This window comes from Odocoileus virginianus, chromosome 15 (genome assembly GCF_023699985.2).
Source record: "Odocoileus virginianus isolate 20LAN1187 ecotype Illinois chromosome 15, Ovbor_1.2, whole genome shotgun sequence".
Taxonomy (NCBI): Eukaryota; Metazoa; Chordata; class Mammalia; order Artiodactyla; family Cervidae; genus Odocoileus; species Odocoileus virginianus.
In genome coordinates, this window is record NC_069688.1 from 27,725,597 (window position 1) to 27,738,422 (window position 12,826).

Below are 12,826 nucleotides of genomic sequence, written 5' to 3' on the forward strand. Positions count from 1 at the left end.
AAACATATTTTCAATGGCAGGGTTTATGCAAATTAAATTAAAACACACATTATGATCAAGGAAATCAATCTAGTTTCAAATGTCTACTCTGAATATGAAAGTTACATCGTATCTCTTAAGAAACTTTTAAAAAAAGATTTTCTAATTTCAGGCAAAATGCAACAACAAGAATTTTTCTTAAGTGTGATAAAGTAAAATTTGTGTGCCTAACTTAGAATGGTTAAACAGCAAAAATAAGATAGTGATATAAATATTCACACTTTTACAAGATCCTGTCTCTTACAGCCACTCTAAAGTCTTAAGTGCCAAACATAACCCCAAGACAGATACTATGCAATTTATGCTCCATAAATTAAAAACAAAACACATTTTATAATCTAAAAGGGAAATACATTCATCTACTGTCTTTTCCTACAATAGGAAAAGTGTCCTGAAATATTTGTAGGGATTTTTTAAAATAATAATCACAATTAGGACAAGACAGAAAGAAGTGGTTAAGTGTTTCATCAATGCTTAGTATCTTAACAATTTCAGTCAACTTTGTTCTAACTCTGTAGAAAGTGAAGCGAGCTTGCCGTATATCTAATTTTCAGCGATCAGACAGAAATTTCGATAAAACAAAGCAATTCAATATTTGTAGGAAAGCACATTGATAGTGTCAATCTCTGTTCTGCCTCTTCTCTGCAGCACCAGGAAGTGGTATAAAGCCCTATAAAAGCACAGCATTGCTGGGGAACTAATAGGTTGATGTAAGTGGAAATTCAATATAAGCGGGTTTGACAAATGTGGGGAAACTTTACATGGAGCCCGTGGGACTTTTGGCCAGACTTTTAAATTTGATTGATAGATTTAAGAATTTTATATATATGGATTCAATACAAGTGGGTATCATGGTATCATAAAAACAATATTATCAACTAAAGAAGTTGCAAAACTCTATCTCCTGGGCATTGGATGTGTAATGTCTTTTTAGCTAGTAAAGTTAACAGTTGCAGTTCACTTGTTTTTACCTCCTCTGATGTGGTTTTGCAATTTACTGTTTCTTCTTGAGATTTTTTGCATGTTGTCTTTTAATCAAATGAACATTTGATAAAATGTTAAGCACAATCTTTTTATTTTTTTCCTTTTTCAGTTTTTCTTTGATTACAGTTTTTTTTCCTAATGCTATTTTGATATTCAGTTAAAAATGTCTTTTAATTTACTTTCTGAAAGGAACTTCCTTTAAATATTGTATGTACTGTTCCAGATATCCTTTTCTTTGATCTAACGAAAAGCAAAAAAAAAAAAGTAACCAAATCAATCCTAAAGGAAATCAACTCTGAATATTCATTGGAAGGACTGATGCTGAAGCTGAAGCTCTAATACTTTGGCCACCTGTGAAGAGCTGACTGATTGGAAAAGACCCTGATGCTGGGAAAGACTGAGGGCAGGAGGAGAAGGGGGCAACAGAGGATGAGATGGTTGGATGACATCACTGACTCAATGGACATGAGTTTGAGCAAACTCCAGGAGATAGTGAAGGACAGGGAAGCATGGCATGCTGCAGTTCATGGAGCCACAATGAATCAGACATGACTTAGTGACTGAACAACAATAATTACTTCTGCTATACTTTGTATAGATGGTTGGATGGCATCATCGACTAGATGGACATGGGTTTGGATGGACTCCCAGAGTTGATGATGGACAGGGAGGCCTGGCATGCTGCGGTTCATGGGGTCGCAAAGAGTCAGACATGGCTGAGCGACTGAACTAATAATTTGTAAAGCCATAATAAAGATAGACTTGCATTTCTTACAGATGCTTTGCTCACTTCTTTAGCTCCAGTCCTTATGTCATTTCTGGCATTTAGACACTGTTCTCATAGGACTTCAGTGAGGAGGGCTATCATCTTGAACCCACTTAATGTTGCTCTAAATATTTCCTGCAGTTTGTCAGATTTTCATTTTGATTTTCCATGTGATCTGATTGACAAGCATTTCTAACAATCTTTCCTCTCAGCAGCGTAATGGTATAGACTAAAACTAAATAGATAGACATTTTAAAACACAGTTCTATGGTAATGACATTTACTTTGTTCTTTTTAAAAATTAAAGATAAAATTTTATAGATTTTTACTGATGTATTTTAAAACTTAAAGCTACTTTGTGTACTTAGTCACTCAGTCATGTTCAACTCTTTGCAATCCCATGGATTGTAGCCTGCCAGGCTCCTCTGTCCATGGGGATTCTCAATGCAAGAATACAGGAATGGGTTGCCATGACCTCCTCCAGGAGATCTTGCCAACCCAGGGATTAAACCCAGGTCTCCCACAATGCAGGTGGATTATTTACCATCTGAGCCATTAAGAGTTGTTTATTTAGTCTATTTTTATGATTTTTCTTTTTAGCTTCTATGAATGCTTGCTTTTAAAATAATTACCTAGTTATGAAATTTTCCAGGATATAAATTAAAAATAGATTTTCTTGTTTAAAAGAGCAAGAAAACTTAATTAGCAGTCAAGAAGTTAACAATGATAATTTTTGAACACATTCTCTTGTGTTGTGTTTTATTACTTTTGAACTGTATAATATGACATTATGTCTTGGTTACACAATTCTGTTATCTCTTTCCTATGTTTTTTGGTCTTTCTTGCTTCCATCCTGATATTCTGAACCTCAATTTTGCTTCATGACTTTGGAAGGTGCCCCTAATTTGAACCTCAGAAGTCTATTCTTGGTTGAGAAGAAAACTCTTCACTAAAGTCCTTTGAGAATGGGATCCAAATTGGTTTCGGTCTCTCATTGAATTTCCCAGGTAGCAATCAATTACTTGGGGGAAAACAAGCTAGTTTAGGTAAAAATAATCAAATATTCCATTGGATATTTTTAATGTGTCAATGCAATTGCTATTTTAACTACTGTTTTATTAATAAGATCCATCCGAATGATGCTTGTATCAGAAACATTAAAATAATTCACTTCAGTGATGAGTGAAATACATTATGTATGAAAGTGACTAAAATATCTAGGACATATGAATATTAATTAAATATCAAAGACTGTTGTCATTATTTCTAAAACATTTTAAAAATATAAAATAGGATTTGTGGCAGGCAAATTTCCACCCTCCTCTCCTCATTCGGCCAAATAAAAAATCTACACCCTCATGGTTGGAACTTGTGAAAATGTTACTTTGTGTGGAAAAATAACTTGGAAGTAGAATTAACTTTATTTAACATATAAAACAGGGAGATTTCTAGTTACTATATGTATGTCTAATGTGAATAAGTTGTGGAAATGAATTCTTGCCCAGAGCATTGTGTGAAGATCTTGTTATTGCTTATACCTTGAATTCTGCTCTGTGAGACCCAACGGAGAAGACTCAGTGGAGTCCACCTTCATTTCTAACCTGTAGAAATGATGAGATAATAAACATGTGTTAATGCTAAATTTGTCATAATTTATTATAACAGAAATAAAAAAAAACTAATACAGAAGTCTTCTGAAATAAATAAAATATTACTTACATATGTTAAGGGATTCCCAGGTGACTCAGTGGTAAAGAATCTGCCTACTGATGCAGGAGATGTGGGTTAGACCCCTGGGTACGAAAATTACTCTGGAGGAGGAAATGGCAACCCACTCCAGTATTCTTGCTGGGAAAATCCCAAGGATAGAGGGGCCCAGCCAGCTACAGTCTCTGGAGTCACAAAGAGTTGGACTTGACTGAGCAACTGAACACACATGCACACACATATGTTAAATCTCCAAATATTTGTGTCCATTTCGTCATTCCTAAAAGAACTAATATACATGTTAAGCACAAATGTATTAGACAAATAAACACCATTTGTTTATTTTATTATATATTTTCTAGTCAAAATACAGATGAATAGAATTTTAACATAAGCTAAGTCTGCAAGGGCCTGGCGTGCTGTGATTCATGGGGTAGCAAAGAGTCCGACACGACTGAGCGACTGAACTGAACTGAACTGAAGTCTTCAAGATGAAATATCCAATTCAATCTTCTTATGATAAAAACCAGAATTGCAGAAGAAATACTCTGGAGGAAATAAAGTTTGTAAAATTTTACCTGAGACAGTTATTACTTTTGAAGAGCCAAATTTGAGTAAATGTAAAAAACTGTGGAAAGCCTAGAATCTAATTTGTTTACTTGAAGAATAATATTCAAATGGAGGCTTTGAATGAGTAACTGATTGCTACATATTACATCACAATTTATCAACCTCAGCACTGTTGATATTTTGGACTAGATAATTCTTTGTTGATAGGGGCCAGAGGCATAGAGGAAGTTATCCAGTGCATTGTAAGATGTTTATTGGCATGCTTGGCCATACTCAACAGACCCACGAGCAACCAAACAAGTTGTAATAATCAAAAAGATCTCCTGATATTGCCAATACATCCTTCAATGAACAGAGAAGCAAATAAACCCTAGTTGAGAAGCATGACAATACACAAAAATTCACTTGATTTTAATCTGTACCCAACATCAATTATTTGATTCAAATGAAAATGTTTATTTTGCTTTTGTCTTAGCTCATCAAATTCAATTAGTGGTTGTTATTATTTATTTTATTGTTGTTATCACTTTAGTTCTCCCATTGTGATTTTATGCATGGCTTCCACTGAGCTGTGACAGTTTTATTCCAGGTAGTATCTGAATGAGCAGGTTTGCTTCTTACTAATAATTTTAAGCTAATTTTCCCTCAAGTTATGATTTTTGCTTTATGCTTACAATCTCAAGTGAAAGAAATGTAAGCAAAAGAACTGTTTTTATATTCATGATAAAAGCAGGAAAAGTATACTCTTCCTTTAGCTATCTATATCCTGATCTATATTTAACTCATTTATTCATTCACTCATCCATTAAACAACTACTGGTGACTCACATGTGCATGGTTCTGAGTATACTATGGCAAACAAAATCTAATCTTTTCTGTTAAAACTTTAATAGATGGAGAAAACTGACATTTAAGAGTAAATATCTACTAGCAGGAAATGGTAATATATGACGAGAAGTAGGTGATAAGGGAATGGCAAGAGGTATAACAATTCCAACTTCTTTATGACCTGAAGGGTAAGATCTTGGCTTACACCTGGAGTTTATCACTGGGAAACTTCTAGTTAAATCACTAAATCAGAATAGCAAGTCTATAGATGTCTAACTAGCACAACAGTATAAAAAGTTTTCATTTGGAAAAGCAAAGTTTGTATGCTTTAACACTGTTTATTCTAAGAGTGTCCCTCAAAAATGCTACCACATAGAGGTACATGGTAATCAATTTGGTGTGATATAAAAGGAAACTGAATTTGTTCTTGTCATTCAGGATGATTTTTCTTAATGGATGAAACAAAGCACAATGATAAAATTTTTTGTCAATCCTACCAAATATTAATAAAATTTTGAAAATAGCTTCTAACTTCATTGAGGTATAACTGATATATGATATTGCATAAGCTTAAAGTATGCAACATGTTGATTTAACTTATAAAGAGTAAACTGATTATGCAATAGCTTATAAATAACACCTCTATTACATCACAGAGTTATCATTTCCTGTTTTTAGTGAGAACATTTAAAATTTAAATCTCAGCAAATTTCAAGTATAGAAAATAGCATTATTGACTATAATCAACATTCTGTACATTCAGTTCAGTTCAGTTGCTCAGTCATGTCCGACTCTTTGTGACCCCATGGACTGCAGCACGCCAGCCATCCCTGTCCATCACCAACTCCCAGAATTTACCCAAACTCGTGTCTATTGATTCGGTGATGCTATCAAACCATTTGTTCCTCTGTCGACCCCTTTTCCTCTCGCCTTCAATCTTTCCGAGCATCAGTGTCTTTAACAATGTGTCAGCTCTTGGCATCAGGTGGCCAAAGTATTAGAATTTCAGCTTCAACGTTAGTCCTTGTAATGAATATTCAGGACTGATTTCCTTTAGGATGGACTGGTTGGACCTCCTTGCAGTCCAAGGGACTCTCAAGAGTCTTCTCCAACACCACAATTCAAAAGCATAGATTCGTCGGTGCTCAGCTTTCTTTATACTCCAACTCTCACATCAATATATGACCACTGGAAAAGCCATAGCCCTGACTAGATGGACCTTTGTTGACAAAATAATGTCTCTGCTTTTTAACATGCTGTCTAGGTTGGTCATGACTTTTCTTCCAAGGAGTAAGCGTCTTTTAAATTCATGGCTGCAGTCAACATCTGCAGTGATTTGGAACCCAAACAAATAAAGTCTCCCACTGTTTCCCCATCTATTTCCCATGGAGTGATGGGACCTGATGCCATGATCTTAGTTTTCTGAATGCTGAGCTGTAAGCCAACGTTTTCATTCTCCTCGTTCACTTTCATCAAGAGGCTTTTTAACTCTCGTTTGCTTTCTGCCATAGGGGTGGTGTCATCTGCATATCTGAGGTTATTGATATTTCTCCCAGCAATCTTGAATCCAGCTTGTGCTTCTTCCAGCCAAGTGTTTCTCAAGTTGTACTCTGCATATAAGTTAAATAAGCAGGGTGACAATATACAGCCTTGATGTAATCCTTTCCCTATTTGGAACCAGTCTGTTGTTCCATATCCCATTCTAACTGTTGCTTCCTGACCTGCATACGGATTTCTCAGGAGGCAGGTCAGGTGGTCTAGTATTCCCATCTCTTTCAGAATTTCCCATAGTTTGTTGTGATCCACACAGTCAAAGGCTTTGGCATAGTCAATAAAGCAGAAATAGATGTTTTTCTGGAACTCTTTTGCTTTATAGATGATCCAGTGGATCTTGGCAATTTGATCTCTGGTTCCTCGGCCTTTTTGAAAACCAGCCTGAACATCTGGAAGTTCACGGTTCACATATTGCTGAAGCCTGGCTTGGAGAATTTTGAGCATTACTTTACTAGCATGTGAGATGAGTGCAATTGTGCGGTAGTTTGAGCATTCTTTGGGATTGCCTTTCTTTGGGATTGGACGGAAAACTGACCTTTTCCAGTTTTGTGGCCACTGCTGAATTTTCCAAATTTGCTGGCATATTGAGTGAAGCACTTTCACAGCATCATCTTTTAGGATTTGAAATAACTCAACTGGAATTCTATCACATCCACTAGCTTTGTTCATAGTGCTGCTTCCTAAGGCCCACTTGGCTTCATATTCCAGGATGTATGGCTCTAGGTGAGTGATCACACCATGGTGATTATCTGGGTCATGAAGATCTTTTTTTGTGCAGTTATTCTGTGTATTCTTGCCACCTCTTCTAAATATCTTCTGCTTCTGTTAGGTCCATACCATTTCTGTCCTTTATTAAGCCCATCTTTGCATGAAATGTTCCCTTGATATCTCTAATTTTCTTGAAGAGATCTCTAGTCTTTTCTATTCTATTGTTTTCCTCTATTTCTTTTCACTGATCGCTGAGGAAGGCTTTCTTATCTCTCCTGGCTATTCTTTGGAACTCTGCATTCAAATGGGTATATCTTTCCTTTTCTCCTTTGCTTTTTGCTTCCCTTCTTTTCACAGCTATTTGTAAGGCTTCCTCAGACAGCCATTTTGCTTTTTTGCATTTTTTTTTTTCTCGGTGATGGCCTTGATCCCTGTCTCCTCTACAATGTCACTAACCTCCATCCTTAGTTCATCAGGCACTCTGTCTATCAGATCTAGTCTCTTAAATCTATTTCTCACTTCTACTGTGTAATTGTTAGGTATTTGATTTAGGTTATACCTGAATGATCTAGTGCTTTTCCCTACTTTCTTCAATTTAAGTCTGCATTTGGCAATAAGGAGTTCATGATCTGAGCCACAATCCGCTCCCAATCTTGTTTTTGCTGACTGTACAGAGCTTCTCCATCTTTGGCTGCAAAGAATAAAATCAATCTGATTTCGGTGTTGACCATCTGGCGATGTCCTTGTGTAGAGTCTTCTTTTGTGTTGTTGGAAGAGGGTGTTTGCTATGACAAGTGTGTTCTCTTGGCAAAACTCTATTAGTCTTTGCCCTGGCTGATTTTGTACTCCAAGGCCAAATTTGCCTGTTACTGCAGGTAGTTCTTGACTTCCTGCTTTTGCATTCCAGCCCCCTATAATGAAAAGCACATCTTTTTTGGGTGTTAGTTCTAAAAGGTCATGTAGGTATTATAGAGCCATTCAATTTCAGCTTCTTTAGCATTACTGGCCAGGGCATAGACTTGAATTACTGTGATATTGAATGATTTACCTTGGAAACAAACAGAGATCATTCTGTCATTTTTGAGATTGCATCCAAGTACTGTATTTTGGACTGTTTTGTTGACTATGATGGCTACTCCATTTCTTCTAAGGATTCCTGCCCACAGTAGTAGATATAATGGTCATCTAAGTTGAATTCACCCATTCCAGTCCATTTTAGTTAGCTGATTGCTAAAAGGTCGACGTTCAATCTTGCCATCTCCTATGTGATCACTTCCAATTTGCCTTTATTCATGTACCTAACATTCCAGGTTCCTATGCAACATTGCTCTTTACAGCATCAGACCTTGCTTCCATCACCAGTCACATCCACATCTGGGTGTTGTTTTTGCTTTGGCTCTGTCTATTCATTGTTTCTGTACATTAGAGCCTACAAAATTTTTATATTAAGTGTGGAAATTTGTGCTACTTGACCAATATTTCCCCATTTCCTCCACTTCTAGCCTCTGGTAACCACCATTTTACTCTCTATTTCTGTTATCTCAGATTTTTAAGATTCCATATAAAAGTGATATCATGCAGTACTTGAATTTCTCTAGCTGGCATTGTAAAGCAAGTTCAGAGGATTCCTTCTTCATTTTTTTTTAAGGGCTTGATAGGGATTGCTATTAATTCTTCATTAAATGTTTGGTAGAAGTCACCAGTGAAACTGCCTCATCCTGGACACTTCCATGTTGGATAACTTCTGATTATTGATTAAATCTCATTAAAAATCAAAGGTTTGTTCAGATTTTCTATTCCTTCATGGTATAGTCTTGTTAGTCTTCATGTTCCTAGAAATGTATCCATTTCTTCCAGGTTGTCAAATTTGTTTGCATATAATTTTCATAGTCTTTTAGGGCTGTTTGTATTTCTGTGGTATCACAGCAATGTCTTGTCTTCCACTTCTGATTTTGTCTGTTTGAGCATTTTCTTAATTAGCCTAGCTAAAGTTTTGTCAACTGCACTTATCTGTTCAAAAAACTATTAGTTTTGTTTTTGTTACAAACCAGATGTTTTTGTCCAACATGTAAGAACTAAACACTGAGACACTGAGATTTACATCAGAGAAAAGGTTTATTTCATGAGGCAGTCAAGTGAGGAGATGGGAGAAAAAATTTCAAATCTGCCTCCGTAAAAGTGAGGGGCTTGAGATATTCATGGGATAAAGCTGAATCATAGGGAACTTGGGGATAGGTGGTTGAAGATAAGAAAAAAATGTAAGGTAAACACTGTTCTCTTCCAATGTAACTGAGCGACAAGCTCCTTCATTGGATGCATGTTCAGAAAATGGTGACATATTAGCCTGTTTTGGGGGTGAAGTTTTTGACTTTCTGATGTCAAAAGATCACAGATTGGACACTCATTCATGCCCAGTTAGAGGGCAGAGGTCCCAACAAGTCTTAACTCGCTTGAGCTTGAACTGGACACATCTGAATCCAAGTTTCTGAAAAAGAGTTTGGGCAAAATCGTACTGTTTAGGCTGCATGACACTTGGAGGAAAGATAAGTTTCTGTAGCAACAATTAAAGTGAACTTGATTAGTGAAGACAGATTATAGTGCATTATTTACTAAGCAAGTTACAGTTTAATGTATCTATACTTGGCTTAAATCTTTTCTAATGTTTATTCAGACTCTATTTCTGCTTCTACCTTTATTATTTCCATCCTTCTTCTAGCTTTGGACTTACTTTGTTCTCCTTTTTTCTAGTTCCTTAATGTGTGGCATTATATTCTTTGAAGTTTTTTTTCCTTCTTAATGTAGGTATTGATCACTATAAACTTACTTCTTAGAAAAAATCTACTGTATATTTTTGGGTTATGGTTGCCATAAGGCTCACATAAAATTTCTTATAGATAAAATGGATGTGTGTGAGTGTTCAGTTGCTCAGTCATGTCTGACTCTTTGTGACCCTATGAACTGTAGCCCACCAGGCTTCTCTGCCCATGGGATTTCCCAGGCAAGAATGTTGAAGTGGGTTGCCATCTTTTACTCCAGGGAATCTTTCAGACCCAAGGATTGAACCTTCATCTTCTACATTGACAGGCAAATTCTTTACCATGGGGCCACTAGGTAAGACCTATAGATAGAGCAGTTTATAATAAACTGGTAATAAACTAACCTTACTTACAAAAACAATAGCCCCTTTTCCCATTTTTAAATGTTTTTAAGTGACAATTTATCTCTTTTTATATATGTCTCCATTCACAAATTATTATACCTATAGTTATTTTTAATACTCTGCAGTTAAACCATTGGGGCTTCCCCTTTGGCTCAGTGGTAAAGAATCTGCCTGACAATGCAGGAGACACAAGTTCAATGCCTGGGTCAAGCACATCTCCTGCAGGAGGAAATGGAAACCCACTCAGGTATTCTTGTCTGGGAAATCCCATGGACAGAGGAGACTTGCATGCTATAGTTCATAAGGTTGCAAAGTGTCGGACACGACTTGGTGACTGAGCATGCATGCAATTAAACCATTATAATAGAGTTTTGTGGTTAACACTCCACCACATTACAGTTTTAGAGTATTTTAATCGGATTATATGCTTCCTTTTCCAGTGTGTTGTGTATTTTCATCTGTTTCTTATTACTACTAGCATCTTTTCATTTTGGCTTGATAAATTCCTTTAGCATTTCTAGAAAGTAGATCTATAGGTAATAAATTTTCTCAGTTTTTGTTTATCTGGGAAAGTCCTTATCTCTCCTTTATTTGTGATGGATGGACAGCTTTGCAGAGTAAAGTATTCTTGGTTGACAGTTTTTTTCTTCCAACACTTTGAAAATATGATCCCACACCCTCCTGTCCTATGAGCTTTCTGCTGAGAAGTCTGCTAATATATAGCCTTATGGTGGTTTCTTTTTAAGTTACAAGATTTTTTTCCTCTTTCTACCTTTAATATTTTCTTTTTGCTTTTGCTTTTTGACAGTTTCATTAAAATGTCTCTTGCAAAAGAGCTCTTTAAGTTAATTATGTTTGGTGACCTATGAACTTCATTGATTTGACTACCCAAATCTCTCTGCAGATTTGAGTTCTGTCATTATTTCCTTATATAAACTTTCTGTCACTTTTTATTCTTTCTGAAATTCAAATCATTCACAAGTTGATACTTTTGATAGTATACTAGAGAACATTTAGGGTTTCTTCATCCTTTTTAATTTTTGTTTCTCTGATTGAATAATTTAAAATGATTTTTCCTTGTGCTTACTTATTACTACTTCTGCTTGGGTAATCTGCTGTTGAAGCTCTTTATTGATTTCTTCTATTTAGCTATTACATATTCCAACTTCAAAGTTTGCTTGTTTTTAATTTTTGTTTATCATTTTGTTGAAATTCCTCTGTTCTTCTTGTCCTTTTTTTTTTTGCTAGTGTCATTAAATTGCTTAACTGAATTCTCTGGTAGCTGTCTGCACATCCTTAAAACAATTATTTTAAAGTATTTTTTAAAAAAATATTTGGTTTATAGTATTGTGTTGGTTTGCAGGTATACATATTTTAAATTCTTTTTGAAAAATTCCTGGATCACTTTTTCTTAGAGGCAAGTTACTGGATTCTTACCTATGTATTCTTTTGGTTCCATCATGTTTCTTTGATTCTTCATGATTCCTAGCTTTGTGTCTAAATAAACGCATATTTAAAGAAGTAATCACCTCTTTCAGATTTTATGGAATGACTTCAGTAAGGAAAGACTTTCACTTCTGGGTAAGAGCCTGTCGGATTTTTCCGTAACCCTGAATCTAGTGATGTAGGATGCCAAGTGCAAAGGTGTATGACAGCATTTGGTCTTGGTGGCCATGTTGGCCCTTCAGCTCAAGTCACTGGGACTATAGCATTGATATCTGTAGTCCTTGGTGAGCACTCCAGGGGATATGGCTATGAGTGCTGCTGGGAATCATTAGCAATGCATCCATGTCAAAGTCTAGGAACCAGGGAAGGCAGCAGAAGTAACCAGAGCTAGTTGCATGCACACATTCAGCTGAGGGCTTTAGATGAAGGTGGCTGGGGCTTCCTAGCTGGCACTAGTGGTAAGGAACCTACCTGTCAGTGCTAGATACATAAGAGATGCAGGTTCAATCCCTGGGTCTGGGAGATCCCCTGGAGGAGGGCATGACAACCCACTCCAGTATTCATGCTTGGAGAATCCCATGTTGAGTCTGACAGGCTACAGTTCACTGAGTTGCAGTTCACAGAGTTGGACACGAATAAGTGACAGCACACACACACGAGTAATGGCAGGGCTCTGTTGCAGACACATGAACAATGGCCGGTGGATCGCATAGGTGACGATGGCTGACCATATTGCAGGGGTACAGGTATTAGCTATCAGCTTGTACTTCCATAGATGCAGGGTTTGTCTGTAGAACAAGACAATATGAACTGCGATTGCTCCTATTGCATGACTGTTACTGATAGCACTGTTTTTCTCCCTTGTTCTGAGCTGCATCTCTGTATATTTCAGCTTTGCTGGTCTGGGTGAAGGGAAATTGGAGTGGGACTTCGTGCAATATGCTCCCAAAGGGTGGGGAAGACTTTTCCTTTTCTCATGAGTGTAACTCTAACTGAGGAATTTACTGTTGGCACTGAGCAATGTTGGTTTGGGGATGAGATATGCAGACAAAATAAATATGCTT